This window comes from Gorilla gorilla, chromosome 19 (genome assembly GCF_029281585.2).
Source record: "Gorilla gorilla gorilla isolate KB3781 chromosome 19, NHGRI_mGorGor1-v2.1_pri, whole genome shotgun sequence".
NCBI lineage: Eukaryota > Metazoa > Chordata > Mammalia > Primates > Hominidae > Gorilla > Gorilla gorilla.
The window spans coordinates 48932772-48955819 of record NC_073243.2 but is presented as its reverse complement, the minus strand read 5'-3'; the positions used below and the strand labels follow the sequence as shown (position 1 = coordinate 48955819).

Genomic DNA, 23048 nt, shown 5'->3' with positions numbered 1-23048 from the left:
ATTAAAGACTTAAATGTTAGACCTAACACCATAAAAACCCTAGAAGAAAACCTAGGCAATACCATTCAGGACATAGGCATGGGCAAGGACTTCATGTCTAAAACACCAAAAGCAATGACAACAAAAGCCAAAATTGACAAATGGAATCTAGTTAAACCAAAGAGCTTCTGCACAGCAAAAAAACTACCATCAGAGTGAACAGGCAACCTACAAAATGGGAGAAAATTTTTGCAATCTACTCATCTCACAAAGGGCTAATATCCAGAATCTACAATGAACTCAAACAAATTTACAAGAAAAAAACAAACAACCCCATCAACAAGTGGGCTAAGGATATGAACAGACACCTCTCAAAAGAAGACATTTATGCAGCCAAAAGACACATGAAAAAATGCTCATCATCACTGGCCATCAGAGAAATGCAAATCAAAACCACATGAGATATCATTTCACACCAGTTAGAATGGCGATCATTAAAAAGTCGGGAAACAACAGGTGCTGGAGAGGATGTGGAGAAATAGGAACACTTTTACACCGTTGGTGGGACTGTAAACTAGTTCAACCATTGTGGAAGTCAGTGTGGCAATTCCTCAGGGATCTAGAACTAGAAATACCATTTGACCCAGCAATCCCATTACTGGGTATATACCCAAAGGATTATAAATCATGCTGCTATAAAGACATATGCACATATATGTTTATTGTGGCACTATTCACAATAACAAAGACTTGGAACCAAGCCAAATGTCCAACAATGATAGACTGGATTAAGAAAATGTGGCACATATACACCGTGGAATACTAAGCAGCCGTAAAAAATGGTGAGTTCATGTCCTTTGTAGGGACATGGATGAAGCTGGAAACCATCATTCTGAGCAAACTATTGCAAGGACAAAAAACCAAACACTGCCAAGTTCTCACTCATAGGTGGGAATTGAACAATGAGAACACATGGACACAGGAAGGGGAACATCACACACCGGGGACTGTTGTGGGATGGGGGCACGGGGGTGGGATAGCATTAGGAAATATAGCTAATGTTAAATGATGAGTTAACGGGTGCAGCACACCAACATGGCACATGTATACATATGTAACAAACCTGCACGTTGTGCATATGTACCCTAAAACTTAAAGTATAATAAAAAAATTAACCAATTGGTTTTTGGTTTATACCACTCCATTTTGGGGTCACTTGTTCCACAGTGCCAATGGCAAAGACCTTTCTCTCCTTAGATCTTCTGATCATTCCAGCTGCTCACTTTCACTTCTGGGTCTTTATATCATGGGTACTTTTATCCATTTTTCTTTGGGTTTATCTTTTCATACTCCACACATAGACACACAGACACATACACAGCTGCACATGGACAGCCACCCGCATGTACACAAAATCCATCACTTGGCTCAGTTTTATTCCCTAGGTCACTTAGTTCAACCCTCATTTTTCAGCTGAGAAGACCTGGGTCTAGAGATTTTCTCACCCGAGGTCACTTGGCTAAGTAGTGGCACAGCTGAAAGCACACCCAGGTCTTCCGATGCCTAGTCCGGTCTTTTTCCCATTTAATTACTTTAATTTCCCACTGACCTCATAAAATATAATGGATCAGTTATTTTCTAGTCCAGAGACCATAAACTCTGAAAGTGCCAAACAAGATCCTGGTTGCAGCCCCTCCTTTGGCCCCCTAGGAGTGTCCAGTGGACCCCAGGTAGCTGCCTGCAGGTCTGTCTGATTGGAGAGAGGCGGCAAGTGAGGAAAGGAAAAAGGGAAGTGCCAGGAGGACCTAGCCTACTCCCTGCCTTCTTCCTCCTAGGCCTGCATTCTGAAGGCACCACACTAATTATGGTTAGAGTGCAGGCGGGGATTCCCGAATGTGATGGAAAAATGCCAAACTCCTCCCTCAAGCTTCTATGTTGGACACTTCTTCTAAAAGCAAAAGCATTTTAAAATGGCACATTGCATATTTTGGAATCAAGCTTTAAAAAGATGAGTGACTGGGACAGAAGACTGAGAAATTCTCTGGTAACCAGGACTAGGGCTGCTTAACCGTGGGCAGTGTGTATCTGTGTGCTTTATCTGCCGCTCAAAGGCCTAGGCAGGTAGTCATTAATACATTCTCAGCCGCCCACTGCCCCAGAGTTGCCCCAATTTTTCTAAGCCCTACAGCGTTGTCATTTCGTATGTCTGGCGAGGGAATTACAGCCGGTGAATAAGAAGGCCACTCCCCCTCTGTAATGCTAGATTTCTATTCCCTTCAGCTATCCTGCCCACAGTCATATCTCCCTCCTCCACCTCACGCCTACCACCATTCTCCTACACCAAAGAGTGAAGGATGATTACAAGTCTTTTACAGGAGGTGTGGTTTAGTTCAATATGTACTGTTGGTTCTGCAAATATGCTGGTGGGAGGTTGACTATGCATGTTATGTGCCATATGCCACCCTGTTGGCTGGCATGCAGTGGGAAGCCTGAAAAGCAAGGGCAGAGAAATAGATACTCCTTCTGCTTTTGAAGCACAGGCTTTAATAATAATAATTTTAAAAACAAGAGTTTTTGAAAAAAAAATTCACGTAACTACATTTGTGTTAATTCTTCATGGATTGCTTACATTGAGCACAATTTGCCTCTCAAAAAAGCAGCAGCAGATTAAATCGACCTCTTCAGATCCATAAAATCATGTTCAACTAGATATATCTCACTTTGTGTGCTTGATATGTTCTGGAAAAGTTACGTGTAAATTGAATTTTGCAAATCTGGTCATATTTCAGATAATTCTCAAGGTGCTTTCAGTTTAAATTGGTTCCATTTTGTAAAGCAAATAATAACTTTGTAATGCAAATAGTTACTCCCTAGCTTATTTGTTTTGTAAGTTTGGGATCTGGTATTTACACTTTTATTTTTCTAAAAGCAAGGTACATCTATAGATAAGAGGCAGTAGGACTTTAATTTATAAGTAATACAATGTAAAAATATAAAATATAAACTAAAATCATTTTAGAAATGTAATCTAGGAACTTAGATGTTTGCTTTTTAGAACTTTAATGTAAGAACTTGTGCCTGTCCCAAAGGTAGATCTTGTAGCATCATAGAGAAGTGCACGGTAGACTTTTCTTAAGGCAGTCTGGCAACACATAGCAAAATACGGAATCTAATTGTGAAAAGATATATGTACCAAAAAGTTCATTGCAGCATTGTTTACAATAACAAAAAATTGGAAGGAACCCAAAACATAATCAATAGAGAGATCATTTAAATAAAAACATTGTTTTAGGCCAGGAGCAGTGGCTCATGCTTGTAACCCCAGCACTTTGGGAGGCCAAGGTAGGCAGATCACTTGAGGTCAAGAGTTCGAGACCACCCTGGCCAACATGGTAAAACCCTATCTCCACTAAAAATACAAAAATTAGGCCGGTGTGGTGGCGCACACCTGTAATCCCAGCTACTCAGGAGGCTGAGGCAGGAGAATCACTTAAACCCAGGAGGCAGAGGGTGCAGTGAGCCAAGATCACGCCACTGCACTCCAGCCTGGGTGACAGAATGAAACTCTGTCTCAAAAAGCAAGCAAACAAACAAAACCGAAAACATTATTTTTCTCTCATGCAATGAAATATTATGCTGCTGTTTAAAAGGGTAAAGTAATAAAGAACCACAATGAGATAATCATTTTATTGCCTACCACATTGGCATTTGAAAGTCTGATCATCTACTAGTGAATGTGAAATAATAAAGTCAGGAGTGGTATGAACAAGTACTATAAAACACTCACTGTGTGGTTTTCACTGGGAGCTGTTGGTAAGGTTGGGTACCATCACGTTTGCTCATCCACAAATATTCAGCAGACTGAGATGCCGTACTCAATGCGATATGAACTTGAAATATTTACTTACAAAGCCCCCAAAAGTCAGTTTTATATATTTTAAGAGATTCAAAAAGTGATGTTAAAGAATCATGTAATTTAATGAGCAAATATTAAAGTTTAATCTTCCTGAGATGTTTCTACTGGAAACATCATTTACTGCTTTTTTAAGAGGAAAATAGGTATCCAGCTCTTCCAGAGCAGATTCTACATAAGATTATTTTATATATTTTCAAGTCGGGTAGAGCTTTTACTACACTTGAGTAGTGGTTCTACTGCATTTATAATACTCAGTGTTACCCACTTTGAGGTCTTTTTCAATCTATACTTCCTTTCTGGATTTACTTGGTTGAAATAAGTTATGAATTACTTGACACTCCAGTTTATGTAAATGAACTATTATTTAAGATGTGGTCCTAAAGACACCTTTAGTTACCAACATTAAATTTTTTCCATATATAGTACAGAAAAATGGGGGCAAGGAATGCTCGCCAATAATCTCACCATCCTAACTTAATGTTCTTTGTTTGTTTGTTTTCTTCCAGGAGTACTTCTTAGAATTGTTATTTTTACAAATATGAAACAATTCAAACAACAAGTAACAGAATAGGACTCCTGTTTACTTCAATATGGCAATAGATACTCTGAACAGCCCTCCACTGGAAACAACTAAAAATGCTAAATAAAATGTCAGAATTCAAAATTATTTTTGGCCTGGGTGCGGTGGCTCATGCTTGCAATCCCAGCACTTTGGGAGGCCGAGGTGGGTGGATCACTTGAGGTCAGCAGTTTGAGACTAGCCTGGCCAACATGGTGAAACTTCGTCTCTACTAAAATTACAAAAATTAGCCAGGCGTGGTGGAGGGTGCCTGTAATCTCAGCTTCTCAGGAGGCTGAGGCTGGAGAATCGCTTGAATCCCGGAAGCAGAGTTTGCAGTGAGCCGAGATAGGGCCACTGCACTCCAGCCTGGGCAATGGAGTGAGATCCTGTCTCAAAAAAAAAAAAATTTTTTTTTGAATGTACCATTGAGCTGATAGAAGAGTAAAAAATATCAGAGGCAAATAAAATGAAAGCAGGAATCCTGAAAGGTGAGAGTGCTTACCTGAATGTAGCCTTTTCCATGGAGGCATCTGTAGATCCTTGCTGACAATGATCTTAGGTTTTGATGTTGGCATGGGGTGAAAGGGACAGGAGAACAACCCCAGGGCCCAACCACGGTGAAGTCTAATACGAGATCCCCATGTAAAGCCAGGACCCCAAAAGGAAGCACCTTCAGTGTGAGGGTGAACAAGAGATAAGCCCACTCCATAGATAGAGATAGCAAGGAAACTTGCTTGTCTTGACCATTTTGCTGAGTGGAAAGGAAAAAAGTCTTCCCTGAAAATGTATAACCACAAGCAAACCTGCACAGAAACTTGAGGTCCAAAATGTATACTATCTGTGAGGACCAAAAACACCTCAAGCTGAAATGCTTATTTTAAGCTGGTTTCAAGTTTTAGTTGCTTTCAGGTACATGGCAGAAACAAACACAGTCTTCTCTGGAGGAATCCACTTTCAAATCAGGCCTCAAAAAATTCCCACAATTGAGCACCAAAGGTTATGGTCCGACCTTCAAAACTCATAAGACACACAAGCAATCAAGACACCATGGGGGATAGCCAAGAAACCAAATAGAAGAATCAAACCCACAATGACATTAGATATTATAATTACCATCACACATAAAATATGTGAGATATTTTTTCATAATCACGTTATTTTATTTTATTTTTTGATTTTAAGTTCCAGGATACATGTGCAGGATGTGCAGGCTTGTTACATAGGTAAACATGTGCCATGGTGGTTTGCTGCACCTATCAACCCATCACCTACGTATTAAGGCCTACGTGCATTAGCTATTTATCCTGATGCTCTCCCTCTCCCAGCTCCCCCAATAGGCCGCAGTGTATGTTGTTCCCCTCCCTGTGTCCATGTGTTCTCATTGTTCAGCTCCCACTTATAAGTGAGAACATGTGGTGTTTGTTTTTTTGTTCCTGGTTAGTTTGCTGAGGATAATGGCTTTCAGCTTCATCCATGTCCCTGCAAAGAACATGATCGCATTCCTTTTTATGGTTGCGTAGAATTCCATGGTGTATATGCACCACATTTTCTTTATCCAGTCTATTACTGATGGGCATTTAGGTTGGTTCCATGTCTGCTATTGTGAATAGTGCTGCAATGAACACACACATGCATGTATCTTTTAGTAGAATGATTTCTATTCCTTTGGTTATATACCCAGTAATGGGATTGCTGGGTCAAATGGTATTTCTGGTTCTAGGTCTTTGAGGAATCATCACACTGTCTTTCACAATGGTTGAACTAGTGTATATTTGCAACAACAGTATAGAAAGCGTTCCCATTTCTCCATAGCCTTGCCAGCATCTGTTGTTTCTTTACTTTTTATTTTTATTTATTTATTTATTTATTTATTTATTGAGACAGAGTTTCACTCTGTCACACAGGTTGGAGTGTAGTGGCACAATCTCAACTCACTGCAACCTCTGCCTCCTGAGTTCAAGTGATTCTCCTGCCTCAGCCTCCCAAGTAGCTAGGACCACAGGCATGCACCACCATGCCCAGCTAATTTTTGCATTTTTAGTAGACACAGGATTTTACCACATTGGCCAGGATGGTCTTGAACTCCTGACCTCAAGTGATCTGCTCACCTCGGCCTCTCAAAGTGTCGGGATTACAGGCATGAGCCACTGCACTTGGCCTCTTGACTTTTTAGTAGTTGCCATTCTGACTGGTATCTCATTGTTGTTTTGATTTGCGTTTCTCTAATGATCAGTGACGTTGAGCTTTTTATCGTGTTTGTTGGATGCATAAATGTCTTCTTTTGAGAAGTGTCTGTTCATGTATTTTGCCCACTGTTTAATGGGGTAGTTTGTTTTTTTCTTGTTAATTTGTTTAAGTTCCTTGTAGACTCTGGATATTAGACCTTTGTCAGATGGATAGATTGCAAAAGTGTTCTCCCATTCTATAGGTTGTGTCTATTCACTCTGATGATGGTTTCTTTTGCTGTGCAGAAGCTCTTTTGTTTAATTAAATCATATTTGTCAATTTTTGCTTTTGTTGCAATTGCTTTTGATGTTTCGTCATGAAATCTTTGCCCACGCCTTTGTCCCAAATGAAATATGTGAGTTTAATTGGCAAAAAGTAATAATAGAGGGGATTAAAATTATATAAGGAGAAAGGACTAAAACTAATAATCTTACAAATTTCAAAACAAATAGAATTTATAAAATAAAAACAGTTGTAATTGAAATAAAAATTCTAATAGAATGGTTAAACAGATTAGGCACCGTCAAAAATGAAGAAGGAAGAAGAAGAAAGAGAAGGAGAAGGAGAAGAAGGAGGAAGCAGAAGAAGAAGAAGAAGGAGAAGAAGAAGAAGAAGAAGAAGAAGAAGAAGAAGAAGAAGAGGAGGAGGAGGAAGAAGATAGGTGAAGTGGCTTATGTCTCATGCCTGTAAGTCCAGTACTTTGGGAAAGTTAGGTGTGGGGATTGCTTGAAGCCAGGAGTTCGAGACCAGCCTGAGTAACAAAGGGAGAGCTGGTCTCTACAGAATATTTTTTTTAACAAATTAGCGGGATATGGTGATGCACACCTGTAGTCCCAGCTACTTAGAAGGTTGAGGCAGGATGATTGCTTAAGCCCAGGAGTTTAAGGCTGCAGTGAGCTATGACTGCGCTGCTGAACTCTAGCCTGGGCAACAGAGTGAGACCTTGTCTCTTAAAAAAATAAAAAAAACTGGTAAAAATTATTCATAAGGTTGAACAGGGAAGCAATTGAAAAGTATAAAAGGGAAACCAAGACAGTTTATAAGATCTTACATAGATCTAATAGGAGCTTTGGGGAAAAGACTCAACTTTGATAGTAATCACGGAAGGTTTCTTGGGGAAAAAAAAGAGTAAATATAGAAGTGACTGGATGACTTAAGCAAAAATTGGGAACTGGATGACTTAAGCAAAAAATTGGCCCTTTGTCTTTGTTGCAGGACCCTAACTCTGAGGTTATTTTACATGTAACTGGAAATCCACAGAGAAGAATTGGCAAATGCAATCAAAATATATCAAGCTATATATAGCTAAAACCTGGGTAGACGTGTTGGAGAGAAGCTTATCCTATAGCTATGAAGTCTGATATTTATCTTCTTTATGATTCTATATAATTAGCTGCATTTAAGGAAACAAGAAAACAGTGTCTCCTGAGTCTGCGTATCCATACACTTGAATACACTCCCAATTAAGCCCATTCAAAGCATTTTTAAAACGGTAATTTTGCAGTATCAGATCTTGTTTTTAATTAAGGTTTAACTTCCACCCTCCCTTGCATTGCATTGAAGGATTAGGCCAGGCCACATCACATCTGGCTGGGCTTGTGATGTCTCAGGGATTTATGAATGACAAGCTGTATTAGAACTGTGGTCGCATGCAGTCATCCTGAAATCAGAAGCCGAGTGCTCCCTTCCCAGAGGCGCTGGGTTTGGGGTAAACAGGTAATCAAAGGCAACACTATCTCTGCTCTCTCTTTCTTTTTCCAGAATCTTGCTTCATGAAAATTCAGAACCTGAATCTTGTGGCCTTCTCTAATGAGTAAACCATCATCAAAGCCAAGAGATTTATTTCTTACTGTTGGCTATGAAGAGGGCAAGGGAAGAAAGAGGCTGGAATCAGTGTAAGAGAGAATCAGAACAAGACAGGAGGGCACTGCAAGTTCACCAGCAGGAGAGGCTGCCCTTGCACCCCAGCCAAGAGGTCCGTGGAAAAGCAAGGTCATGGGCTTTGTCTATCAGAGTTCCCGCTAATAAGCTGAAAAATATGCAAACTAGAGAGTTCACACAGAAGTTCAGACATTCTTGGGGCATTACTGAGAATTATTTTGAAAACATACAATAAGATTATTGAGGGGCTGATTTGTCAGTGAGCCGCAGCAGAGGCTCTGGGAATGTGGGAGCCTTTCCTGAAGCCGCCGTGGTGGCCGCGGGTTGTGCAGAGACACTTGTCTCCCTGTGAACAGGGCTGTCTGTGTATGGTCTGTCAGACTGGCTGGGCAGCTGTCTTCCTTTCTTCAATGACTGCTGCCACCGAGGCCACCTCCGGCAAATCTCTTGAGGTCATGCCTTGGTTTCTTGAAGCCCCGGCATCTTGAAGCCCTAGGCTTTTGCCTCTTCCAGGAACAATATGCTGGAAAACAGCAAGGAGAAAAGCTGTTATCTCAAAAGACTGATCTGGGAGAAACAGAGACCTAGAGATAGACACTAAATGGGACTGGGATAATAGCATGTGGAAGTGTTTTGAAAAGTTCCAAGTGCGACATAAACAAAGCTAATACTATTTCTATATAACAGCATGGCTTAATGGATCCACAAACTGTAAGCACTGGGCCATGGACAAACTGGTCCTTAAGAATAGAACCAATAGTACCACCTTTCCTCACTGCGCCTAATCCATAATTCAGCCTTGTGGAAATTCAACTAGACTTTGAGGTGTACCATACATATTTGGTAGCATGCGAGTAGAGTCAGAAACTTAGCATCAGTTATGGTCAGATAAGACAGATAAGACAGGAGGGAATAGAAAGTGGCATCTAATCGTTCACATTAATATGCATTACAATTGTCAAAGCACTTTTGCTTTGTAGCCTCACAACTGTGTGAAATAGTTAGGAGTTGTCATCTCTATTTTCCAGGCAAGGAAACCGAGACTCAGCCAGGTGCCCCAGTTCACCCCAGGTCACAGGGCTGGTGAGCAGGTCCCTCACAGCTGTGTAGTCAGTGGCCTCTAGGATACTCTGCAGAAACGTGGCAGGATAGCATTCTAAATCCAGGAATTTAACCAGTTGAACTGCAGGCAGAGCAGTAGAGACATGAAGCTCTTTCCTTTTCTGGGGCTCTCAATATTGCTGAAAAGCTGAGGTATGCCTGGGGAGAGGGTGTGTTTGACTTGCCTAAATTATACCTCACCTGCTATACCTTCTCTTTCAGAGCCACGTGTGCTCGACAAAGGAGAGCTTGCTCCAGAAATTGCAACCTGGTAATATTTAGCACGTTCAGCACTTTCCATCTAGATGTTATCTCATTAACCTTCCTGGTGTCCCAGGGAGGCATGTGCTACATGCAATGTTGCTGAGCCTCTATCGCTCTAGGAAAAGATAGTCTGTTCTCCAGTCACCTCAGGATGAAGGCCTTTGGCTCTGCAGCTATTTTGCCAGGTCCCAGGTGCTTTTAAAGGAAATAACTTGGGTGCAGGTGGCAAATGCTTTCTTTTGCTATTTTCTGAATGCAGGTATTTAGAAGTCAATTATTGCTATAAAAAGGGGGCATTTACTTCTCTATAATGTTACTGAGTAATGTATAGACGCTTTCTTTATGTCTGGCATTTAACCCTTATAACAATGTGGGAAGTAGGTATTTTTACTCTTATTTTATAGGAAACAGTCACTTAGAGATGAAATACCTTGCTCAAAGACACACTGGTATTAGGTGGCAGCATAGGGTTTGTTATGAGGTCTGGGTGACTTCTAAGCCAAGACTTGAGGTGCCAGCATCCTACTTACAGGGTTGTTCTATGCTGCGACCTCATGAGCTAAGGGAAGGAATGAGGACCCAAATAACACAGCCTCACTGGCACCACCTAAATCCACAGGCTTCCCCACTGCCCACTGCAAGCCTCAAAGCAGGTAGGGGGCGGGGGTTGTAAAGGGAAGGCATGGGCAGCCTGAGACCCCAGACTCAGCTTCCCTAAGGTTGCTCATCCAATGTGGAGAAGGCCTTTTGAGTGCCTCTAATGTGGAGAGGTGTTTCAAGCCTCTTTGTGCTGTCAGGGCAGGGAGCCTGTGCCCTTGTGCTGCAGAGAATCAGGTGGGGCATGGTGGGATTCTCAGAAACAAGGCAAAAGAAAAAGAGAGGACAGGAGCTGGAGAATCCATGCTAAAGAAGAGGAGCAGGGGACTGGAGGGGGCCAGCTCACACTGTTCAGTAAACGCTGTGATAGAAATGTGCCTGGTGTGGCTAAAAGAGGACTTGTTGATTTGTGAAAGAGTGCTACGTTTCAATATGTGGGGGCTGCATTTTAAGAGCTGTCCTACAAATTTTAGAAGGAAAAGAAATGTCCCAGGGGCAATCTCAATCAAATGAAGTGGTGTATGCTTAATCAAATCAACAAGAATGGAACTTTTCAGAGGTTTTAAGATGCCTTTATTGTATTTATATTAGCCTCTGGGGTTAATGAGAAAGTCTTGCTAATAATAGTTTTTATATAAAATTGGTTGTAACATAAATTAAAAAGAAAAAATTTGGTTGTAAGAGGAGAGGTAGTTATCACTCAGGTTAATGATGACCCAGTGCCATAATTTCACAGCTGGTAAAATCAACTTGCAGTAGCATTTGAGTTGTTCCTTTAATCCAGGTCTTGGACACAGGAACTAGTGGCCATGAAGCAGAGCTGCTCCACACCGGGCTGCCTGGTGACTTGCATACCGTGTACAGAGCTTTTACATGGTCAGAGAGACTGACCATATCCAATACTCATTTTTACATTCTTCCATGGAAAAGTGGATTCAGATTAGGATCAGCCCTACTAATAAGCACCCCAGACATAATCAGCCACCTTCCCTGAGGCTACATTTCTCATACAATGTCCTTGTTCTGGGTATGTGACTAATCACGAAGCTCTGATAAAGTAGTGTGTGTTTAGCGTAAATTATAAACTGGATGTTGGGCTGACATTTTGGCCTGATAGAGCTAAAACAGGTATTTCCAGCTTTGTCAGATCAAACTTATCACCTAATGGATACTTTCGGAAGTCTGTAGCTGATTCCTCATCTACTTAAGTTTCAGTAGCTTCTCTTCTCCAGATGAGCATAAGATTACAAACTTCAAGTAGCCATTTGGTTAGTACCATTGCCATTAAGTAGGTGAATAATAAACTGCTCAAGGACTCATACTTGCCCTTTCTTGTCCTCTTCCAAAGGGACAGACTCTTACTCTCAGTAGCCCATGTCAGTATTTGATCATTCTTACAGGCAAATTCTCCCTTAAATCCAGCCAGAGTCTCTCCTGCTTTAATTCCATTTCCTCTTTCACTTAGGTCTTCAGAAGTCTTGTAGAATAACAGTTTGACACCCCTCCCATAAAACTCTCCAGGAGCTTGGAAACAGCAACCAAGTTCTTTCATAGGCTTCTCTACCGTAAGGTAAAACTTCTGATTCCTTTTTTTTTTTTTTTTGACAGAGTCTCATTCTGTTACCCAAGCTGAGTGTAGTGGCATGATTTTCTGTTTCATCAACTTTAGATAAGTCATAAGAATACTGCAGCCTCCACCTCCCCAGTTCAAGCAATCCTCCCACTTCAGCCTCCCGAGTAGCTGGTACTAGAGACACATGCCACCACGCCAGGCTAATTTTTTTATTTATTAAAAAAATTTTTTTGGTAGAGACGGAGTCTAGCTACGTTGCCCAGGCTACTGTCTAACTCCTGGACTCAAGTGATCCTCCCTGCTCAGCTTCCCAAAGTGCTGGGATTACAAGCATGAACCACTGCACCCAGCAACCTCTGATTCCTTTTAACTTTCTAGTTTCATTCTGTTCCTCCTAGTAGAGGACTCCTGAATCTTCTCTGGGTTTCCCCCATCTTTATTAAAGTGTATAGGATTCAACTAAGGATTAATTATCTCTCAAAATGGAAGTCTCAGGCAGAGTGGCTCCAGCTCAAGCAAACAACCAAGGCTCTCTCTACAGTTTCTAGTAGGTTGGGGATGTCCCCTACTCATGTTGCAAGATGTCTGTCTGCAACAGTTCCAGACATCCCATGCAATACAACAATGCCCAGTGAAAAGAGAGGGTCTCCTCCTATGAGTCTCTCTGTACTATAAGAAAAGCCTTTTCCCAAAGCTCCCTAGGTGGCTTACAGTCAGACCTCCTTGGCCAAGATTGGGCCACAGGCCAAGGGCATGAGCCTGCCAATACTGCCTGGACTAATAACCCTTCATGTCCCCACCCAGCCTGGCAAGGGGAGTTGTTTCCTGAGCACACGACCTTCAAACAAAATCAAGGCTCCACAAGCAAGGTGGAGAAGGGTGAGAAGGGGCAGTGTGGCTAAGTGGCAATCAGCTGTCTTTGTCACAGGTGAGCAAAAACGGGGCCCAAATGATTCTCCATATAGTTCAAAATAGTAACAATAACACAACAAAACAAGCAATTACTGAGAGCCCACTAAATACCAGTTATTGTGAGATCTAGCAGGTTCACAAAGATAAACAAGATGTGGTCTTTGACCTGCAGAGTTAGCAATCAAGTTTGGGAGAAGATACATCCCATATAATTCCAAAACTGTATAGTAAATGATAAAAGAGGCATGCATAGCGTGTTCTGGAAACACAGTGAATGGAGGCTGGCTGGACTGGCTGTAAGTGCTGAGAATGAGTTAGCTTAAGAAAAACAAGACTTGGGAAGAACTATGAGTTATGTGACTTCTGATTTTCTAATCTTTGTGTAGTATTTTATGGTTTTTTTTTTTTTGAGACAGAGTCTCACTCTGTCACCCAGGCTGGAGTGCAGTGGCACAATCTCGGCTCACTGCAAGCTCTGCCTCCTGGGTTCATGCCATTCTCCTGCCTCAGCCTCCTGAGTAGCTGGGACTACAGGTGCCCGACACCACGCCTGGCTAATTTTTTGTATTTTTAGTAGAGACGGGGTTTCACCGTGTTAGCCAGGATGGTCTCGATCTCCTGACCTCATGATCCACCCGCCTCAGCTTCCCAAATTGCTGGGATTACAGGCAGTATTTTATGTTTTGTTATTATGGCTCATCTAAAGTTGATGAAATAGAAAATCCTTTCAAGCCTTGAGGGTGGTGTGAATTTCAAGGGTCATTTCCTATGAGTTCATTTTTTCATATTTTGTGTCTGGATGAAATCCATTTTATGATGAGTGAATTCCATGTTTAAACAAGGAAGCCACTCATCCAGTAGGAAAATGTGTGAAGGAGAAAATGAATGCAGTCTTGATCATCATGATGTCACTGGTTCTGAAAATGGGCTTAAGTATTATGAGAAAACTTCAGTAATTTGGACTGAGGAGGAATCGGTCAGAATGAGTGAAAGTCATTTGGAATTATTAAAACACAGTTTTTATTACTTTTATTTAAGTCTAGCTTAAGTTTAAAATTGGATGACAGAGTTGCTAATGAGGAATGTGTATTAAATTGTTAAGAATGATTTCCTTAGCAAATTCACCATCTCCCTAAAAGTGCTCCTCAGATGGTAAGGGACACTAGAAAACAAGTTATTCTTTTCTCCTGTGTCTTTCTTTTTTCAAGTTTTTACAAGATTTACACTTCACTAGGAAAATTTGCTTTAACAAATATAAACTTTAGCCTGGTCTCTGTGGAGTTTATTATAGAATTAGGAAAACGTAAAAAGTAATTGCTTTTTAAAATCTTAGTTACCGAACTGGAGTTGTGTGTCCATGCTCTCACATAAGAATACAAACCTTTTTTTATAAATCAATAAGAAAAAGATAAACATTGCAATAGACACACAGGCGAAAGTCATGAACAGGCAATTCAAGGCAACAAATCATATAAAATAGATTTCTTAATAATCAAATAAATGAAAGTTAAAACAAAGTATCACCTATCAAATTGGCAAAGGTTTCTGTACAACATAAATAAAGTGCTTGTGCCCATGGCTGACGAGAGTATGGAGGAATGAACACCAAAGTTTTATTCTGTATACAGAGATGTATATATAAGGATGTTTGTTCTAGCACAAAAGTTTAAAATAAAATGTCCATTAATAGAGAACTGGTTAAATAATGGTGTAGTCACGTAAGGGAATACTACGCATCTGTTAAAAAGGGGTATGTCTCGATTCTTTAAAATTTTAAGATGTATTACATAAACAAACCAAGGGACAGAGCAGAATAAAAGTTATCTGTGTGTACATATTCAGAGATATTAGTAATTATGTTTTCTGGAAGGACATATGATAAACTATTACAGGAGTTACAGTGATTACTTCAAGAAAAGAACTAGAAGTAAATGGTGGAAGATTTCTACTTTTCATTTTAAACCTTTCTGTATGATTTGATTCTGTGCAAGGACTGCTTTATTTTAAAACATGAAATGTTTTTATAAAAAAGAAAAATAGGTTACATCTTTGTAGTTAGTTGACATGGAAAATATCTACAATATAAAAAGAGAAAGATCTGGTGCAGAATGACCAGAGTGTTATGACATTCCATTATGTTAATGATTTCATTTATGTATAAATATAGATGTAGACAAATATAATGTTTGTATTAAAAAACCTGGAAGGGCCGGGTGCAGTGGCTCATGCCTGTAATCCCAGCACTTTGGGAGGCCAAGGCAGGTGGATCACTTGAGGTCAGGAGTTCGAGACCAGCCTGGCTAACATGGTGAAACCCTGTCTCTACTGAAAATACAAATATTAGCCTGGCATGGCGGCATGTGCCTGTAATTCCAGCTATTCGGGAGGCTGAGGCATGAGAATCACTTGGACCCAGGAGGCAGAGATTACAGTGAGCCGAGATTGAGCCACTGAACTCCAGCCTGGGTGACAGAGCAAGACTCTGTCTCAAAACAAAACAAAACAAAACAAAACAAAACGAAAGAAAACAAAACAAAACAAGAAAAGCCTGGAAGGATATATCTAAACTCTCATTGCAGCTGACCCTTAGACAGAGGTGGTAAAGTGTTGAGATTGCAGAAACATTTACTTTCTCTGTACTTATTAATTTTGTATAGTGGGCTGGGCACTGTGGCTCAGGTATAAAATGAAAAGTAGAAATCTTCCATCATTTACTTCTAGTTCTTTTCTTGAAGTAATCACTGTAACTCCTGTAATAGTTTATCATATGTCCTTCCAGAAAACATAATTACTAATATCTCTGAATATGTACACACAGATAACTTTTATTCTGCTCTGTTCCTTGGTTTGTTTATGTAATACATCTTAAAATTTTAAAGAATAGAGACATACCTAATTCTTTTTAACAGATGCGTAGTATTCCCTTATGTGACTACACCATTATTTAACCAGTTCTTTATTAATCCCAGCCCTTTGGGAGGCTAAGGCAGGTGGATCGCTTGAGCTCAGGAGTTCGAGGCCAGCCTGGGCAACATAGTGAAACCCTGTTTCAATTAAAAAAAAAATGACTGAGCTAATTTTCTACACTGCTAGTAAATTATCAGGAAGGAAAACATAAATTTTTCTGATTGGGAGGAAAACTCAGAGAGGAAAGACTACCCAGCCTTCCCGTGCATGCTCCCATTTGCATGAAGCACTCCTGTCTGCCCTATGCAAAAACAAGGCTTGGTCTCCATCTCTCACCTGGCTCTTCCAGGCTTACTCTCACTGATTTCCCTTTTAAATCCCACCTGCAGGGAAGCCTTTACAGTTCAGAGTGGGATAGGTAAGAAATCTCTCCTAGGATCCAGTTTACCTACCCGAGTCTTACCCAACTAGAAAAACTGGAAAATAAAAATCAAAAACAGAATGTTCAAACAGGACGCTGAAAACTAGCCTAACCTGTAAATGAAATCAGCACCTTTTAGAGCACCATGGATTGGTAAGAGGAGCCAGCAGCCAGCTGAAATGAAAGGAACCCTGGGCTGGAGAAGCAGGCCCTGGCACTCCCAGGGACCAGCTGTGAGGTCCCTCCACTCTTTGAGCCTCCTCATTTTTCTCATTTGCTCATCATATCTATTTCTCTTAACCATAGAGGCTGCTATGAGAATCTGTGGGAGCAGAAGGTATGCTATGAAAATGAAAGATGATTAACCAATGCGTAAGCCCTGGAGGGTAAGGCTTGAATCATGGGTTCGTTATGAATGCTGCCTAGGAAATCAGGAGAACCCAAGATGTTCATTAACCCTAATACGCTCTGACATTATTAAGAAACTGCTATGACAACCCAATTCTAAAAATTCTTTTCAATTACTTTTCATATCAAGATCTCAAAAACCCTTAAATGTCACTTTAAGGTTTACATCATGACTGTACAATAATAGGTGTGAATGCTACTGGGCAACCAATGTATCCCTATTGACATATTAATACATGCTCCAGCATCTCCCCTCCTTCATAGATAATGAAAAGTTGTTGGGTTTTTTTTGTTGTTGTTGTTACTGGTGAGAGCCACTATTACAGTAAAAAATAAAATAAAATAAAATCAATTTTTTTAAGGCAGCTCAGATGTGTCCCAGTGCTGATATCTCAGTTGAAAGTATAAATCAGATTCCCAGTTTGCTGGGGAAACCAGAAGAAGAGGCTTGAGCAGACACACACCAGAGGAAGTGGCCGAGCAGAAGTTCCTAAAGCTCAGGCCACTATTAACCTCTCAAGCAGTTCCTCTTTGCCATTTGTTTGAATCTCATTCATTATTACTCTAGTTACCAAACATTCCTTGTGCTGATTCACAAAACAAGATAATTTTTTGTAAGTTGAGAAAATATTTAAATGACAAGGTAGATGATGGTTATTTGCAGAATTGTGTTCCCCCTAAAAAGATACATTGCAGTCCCAATTCCCATCAGTCCTAACTCCCATACCTCAGAATGTGGTCTTATTTGGAAACAGGGTCTTTGCACATTTAACTGAGTTCAAGTGAGGTCATTAGGGTGGGCCCTAATCCAGTAAGACTGGTATCCTTACGAAAAGGGAAAATTTGGATACAAAGACAGACTCACACAGAGGGAAGAAGATACAAAGAAACAGGAAGAAGGCCATGTGAAGAAGGAGGATTCGAGGGAGGCAGCTAAGCCCAGGAGGCCCTGAGGCTGCAGGAAGCTAGGGGGGTCTAATGGCCTCCTCCCCAGCACCTTCAGCGGCAACGTGGCTGTGACAACATCTTCATTTTGGACCTCTGGTCTCCAGAACTGTGAGACAATACATTTTTATCACATAGGTGTGCACCCATTTTGTGAGACTTTCTTATGGCAGTCCTAGGGAACTAATACATCTACTAAAGTCATAGTTCTTAACAATGGTCAGAAAGTGGAGTAAGAGTAAAACCTCAGCTGATTTCAGTGCGGGATGTTTGTGCGACGACATACATAACAGGAGCTCATGGCTTCTCCATTGCAGGGGTGGGTTTTTACTGAAAACGCTCAGCCTGGAGGTGGTTCCCTTCCTGCAGAGTGCAGAGAGCCAGTTAAACCCCTCCTTCAGCGGCAGGGCGGAGGGGAGAGGCCCAGAGCCCTGCCCATGCCAGCAGGGAGGGTGCTATCCTAAGCTAGACCAGTGCTTGGCTCCGTGCAGGAGCTAACACTGTGCACAGCTGCTCAAGCCCTATCTGTCACCCAGTAGAGACAAAGACAGTGACACAGCTCCTCAAAGGGGATGAGAGTCCTAAGCCCAGCAGCCAGGCAGTGACCCTTCTACACCAGCCCTAGAAGGTACGAATCAGAGGCCAGCGACGTCTCAAACCAACAGAAACAGAAAAACTCAAGAATATCAGTACCTGGACCCCATCTGGCCATGGATTTTTTTCTTGTGTTTTATTTTTGTTATATTTCAAAACTTCTTTAGAGAGTAAAAATGAGCACTAAAACTAGAGCCCCAGCACATAATTTTTGCTTATATTTGTCGGAATAATTTATTCCTAACTCTGTGTGTGTGTATCCTTCTATTATATGGAATCAGCTTTTAGCTCATCCTTTTGTTATCTGTTGGAAGCCAGGAAATAAAAACAAAAATAAGCAGATATTGTTGAAGAGAGGACCCACATGGACCAAGAAGTCCCCACATGACGGCAGCCCTGAGTGGGCAGAGCCTGAGACCTGGAAGCTGCCTTAGCAGGAAGGTGCAGCCCTCACTCAGACCCACCCTCAATCAGTGCAGGGTCAGGCACAAGCCTCAGGACGTAGCCTTTGTTGTCCTTCCTTCAGCGACTCCTAAGACCCAGCTCCGCTCCCTTTCATCTAAAGAATAGGCCAGGGTAGGAGGGGAGGGATGACTGACATCACACAGGATGCTAGAAAATAATGTCATAAATTTGAGGTAATTTCCCCCGTTCACGTCACCTTAGAAAAAGGCCTTCTTTTGTCAAAATTAAAACCATTTACAAAAGTGCTGGTTTGTTGTTGTTTTGAAGAATGTGAACAGCTAGGTGTTTTCCCTGGGACTCAGTTTCAAAATCAACAAACGGACACCTGCCTGAAAAAGGAAAAAACGGCGTCAGCGATGTCATCATCCTTCCTCAGCAGCACTCCAGGTGAGAGGAGCCACTCCTGGGTCCCACTGTCCTCAAACAGGGACTGCACGGTGCTTCAGAAGCCACCCAGGCACAGGAGGGAAAGGAGGAAAGGTCAAGTTGTTTGTACATTTGGTCTTCTTACTATGACTGGGCTGGTAAAATTGTTATTCTGAGAGCTCCTTGTTCATCTGGCTTTTAAATACTTATTATGCTTTTTTTTTTTTCTGAAGGGTGAGAAAGAAGCAAAATTTCCACATTGTGAACTGTCACGGATTTTTCCTGTGCAGTACAATCAGAGTGACAGCAAGGTGGTTCTAAAACATGTGATTTATTTATAAACATATGGAAATATTTTTAAAATTAAAAAATGCCAAGGGTGAGGCTGGGTCATAGGCAACCATGAGAAGTAAGATGTTTGTTCTGGAGGCCGGTGTTAGCACTCTTCCACGAGTAGTTTTAGAGCAATCTAGGGTCAAGTGGAAACGTTCTGACTATACTGCCCTGCAGTTTTGTTTCAAGAGCATCTGGATCCCAGTTCCGGGGAAGCTGATTTGAGTTGCTCTGTGCTTGAAATACAACCTTGTTCTGTGGAGTTCCCAAGACGAACGCTGAGTGGGTAGTATTTAAAGAACAGCTTGGCAGTCCCCGTGCCCTGAGCCCTCACCTTCATTTCCTCCTGCTCCTTTCCTTTGTGCTGCGTCTTTCCCTTGCAAGGACGCACGCACGCAGACAGAGGAGGAGGCCAGCAGAGGATGGGGAAGTCGTTAATGCAACTAGCACACCCTTCCCAGGTTCACTCTGCCACCTTTCTATTCTTTCCAGTGTATTCTCACTACTCCATTCTAGTTGGGAGTGTTTCTTCAGTTGTTTTAAGTAGCGATGGGGAGAGGATGTTTGGTCAAAGGGCATCGAGATGGGAACAGGAGAATCAAGGAGAGGAAGTAAGGGGCCAGAGATAAAGAAATAAGAGCTAGGAGGAGGGAAGTAAATAGAAGCAAAGATGATGAATAATACCAGGTACACAATAGACAGGGAGCAAAATGAAAAAGGAGCGACACATAGAGGTTGTGATGCAGAAAGGAACAATTCAAAATAGAAAAATGTAAGAAACCTGAAAACAAACAAACTTAGAAGCCCATACAGGAAAGCAAAGAACCAAATGGAAGTAAGAAACAGAACCCCAAACAGGAAGGACGTCTGAATGAGAAATGTGATTGAGGGAAGGAACAGAGGAGCCTTTGTGGTGTGTTTGTAGATTAGAGGGAAAACGACAGGACAGAGAGAATCCAAGAGTGTTTATTCCTTGCACCTGGCAAACAAAAAATTCATTATTTTTTAATCATGGAAGAAGTATCTCTAAGAGCACTGGGCCTTTCATGCTACCGGCCTGTCTCTTACTCATCTCAATCCCTTAGGATTCTTTTAAAAGCATAAGGAAACCCAGCACAAGGAAAACCAAATTTCCACCCAGATGCTATTTATATGAAGCTTATTTTATAGAGGTGAGTCCTCATGGCCCTTAGAGTTCAAGCTGGGTTACCTGTTCCCGGTGGTGAATGATGTCCAGCTTTTTGGTCCCTGTAAATCCCAGGTAAATGACAAAGATATCTCAGTACCTTAAAAACACGGGTAAAAAATGAAATCGTTATTTGCATGATTCTCATTTCCGAAGCCTGCCTTACCATTAATAAGTTAGAGGTTGCCTTGCAAGTTTAAATAATTTAGGAAATGGAGTAATAAAAAAAAGTAAGTAAAGCATAAGCCGAAAAATATAACACATACCCAGGAGAAGTAAAGATTAGTTATTTCATTACTGCAAATTGCTGTTACTAAACATTATGATAAATTACCAAAAAGATGCCTCTTCACCCCCTTCTATAATTTCAGGTTATTAATTCTATTCACATACAAGTGATTCTTTCCTTCTATGCCTCTCTTGCCCTGTTTCTCTAATGAGGAAACAGGAAAAAAAATGCAGTAGATAAAATGCTTAAATTGAGGCTGAGGCAAATGAAAAAAGATATCAGAAACAAATAACATTATCAGCTTTTAGCTCCATAATAAGCTCTTGTTTATTTAGACCCTATTAATTTGGAATTTATAATAACTTGATGGGGACCTGGGCAGAAATTTTCCTTCCATTTAGCAAACCCTGTCTTGCTAAGTAGTGCAGAAGAATGATGTAAATGAGATTACAGGAGGAATGTTTGAAATACATCTTTAAGCACTTCAGGCAATCCCTTATGTATGAATAATTAATATAAGAATACATATCATTCTTTTTTTTTTTTTTTTTTGAGACGGAGTCTCGCTCTGTCGCCCAGGCTGGAGTGCAGTGGCGCGATCTCGGCTCACTGCAAGCTCCGCCTCCCGGGTTCACGCCATTCTCCTGCCTCAGCCTCCCGCATAGCTGGGACTACAGGTGCCCGCCACCACACCCGGCTAATTTTTTGAAGAATACATATCATTCTTATCCAATAATTATCTGGCAGTTCAGAAGGAATTTGTTAGGTCACCCTGCAGAGTAACAAGATGTGTGTTTGTCACTAAATAGCTCTATGACCATAGGCAAGGCACTTAACTTTTTCAGCCCTTATTTTTCTTACCTAAAATTGGATTGATAATATCAACTCTGCCTAGTTTGGGAGGTTGTTATGATCATGAAATGAGAGAATAGATGGAAATCCATTTTGAAATCCATAAGGGATTAGGAAAATCTTTATTATGTAAATGAGTTTAAAATTCATACTTTCTACTAATTCAATCCAACCCGCCCTCCGATGGTCTACGCTGGTGAAGTTTTTATGCTTTAAACAGCTGTTACATAGTGACATGTTTAGCACCTTCAGCCATCACTGAGTCTCTTTTATTAGGGAAACTGCCTAATGCATTGGTGTGTGTGTGTTTGTGTGTGCGTGTATGTGTGACACTACTCCTCCTCCGGCCCCTAACAGATCCTTGGAGTCATTCTTTGTGTTCTGAGTACACTAAATATACTTCACGTGACACAACTGGAGAAAGTTATTGTACTTGAAAGAGTCTAAGCTTTGGAGTCTGACAGTCTTGGGTTCAAATTCAAGATCTTCCACACAGATGAGTTAGCTGGAACAATTATTTCTCTGAGCCCCGGTTTTTTAATACAATTTTTTATGAAGCCTAAAAGAGATAATGTATATAGCACAGTGTCTGGCACAGAGTAGGCACTTCAAAAGGATGATGATTATATGAAAGATAAGTTATCTTGAGGTGGTATTTGCATTGGAGAAAATATCTAAGACTCCCCCCTTCAAATCTCTGGCCCCTTATTGCAGTTTAGTTCCCAAATTACAAAGCCAAATAGGCAGTCACCCTTACAATATCCAGTTTTTTTACACATAGATAACCTGTGTTGCTTTTGGTCAAATGTATGTCGCAAAGTATTAAAATAATGTCTTCTTAATTCTAAGAATCCTGTTTTTTCACATTTGGATGTTTTGGAAATCAGAATGAATTTTACAATCATTGTCAAAATAAACATGTCAACTGCTAGGTGGAAAAGTTGCTAAGAGGAATTGTCATTTGCTTGTAATAGGTGAAATCAGCCAAAGCTTTCAGAATAAAGGGTTTTCAAAGCCAGGAGATGTTGGTGTTTATGCTTCATAAACAGATGTTTATGCAAAACATCTGTCTGTCAAGTGCTTTCAAAGAAGCTATTGAACTTCCTGCAAGAGGTAATCAATTAAGGGAAAAAAAATTAAGATCCCAGATCAGGGGTGCTAAAGAGGTCAAACTCCCAGGCGCTTTTATCAGTGTCACCACCTCTTCTTTGCAGCAACTGCCAATGTCCTGGTGATTCCAAGGAATCTTTGGAGTGTAGTTAAGATGGAGTGATTACATTAATAAAATGCATGCTGTTTTTTTGCTAAAAAATGTGTATATTTAAGGTAGC

At 40.9% G+C, this 23048-nt stretch overlaps 1 long non-coding RNA gene across 1 annotated transcript in view; it reads right to left on the bottom strand.

The window, feature by feature from the left end:
• Positions 1-7019: 7019 nt before the first annotated feature.
• LOC129528109 (uncharacterized) overlaps positions 7020-23048 on the bottom strand; it is a 54011-nt gene continuing 37982 nt past the window's right edge. The window contains exons 2-3 of the long non-coding RNA XR_008673325.2: positions 20661-20736; positions 7020-9087 (exon numbers count right to left, since the gene is read on the bottom strand). This is a non-coding gene — a long non-coding RNA (uncharacterized lncRNA). The remainder of the gene's footprint in view (positions 9088-20660; positions 20737-23048) is intronic.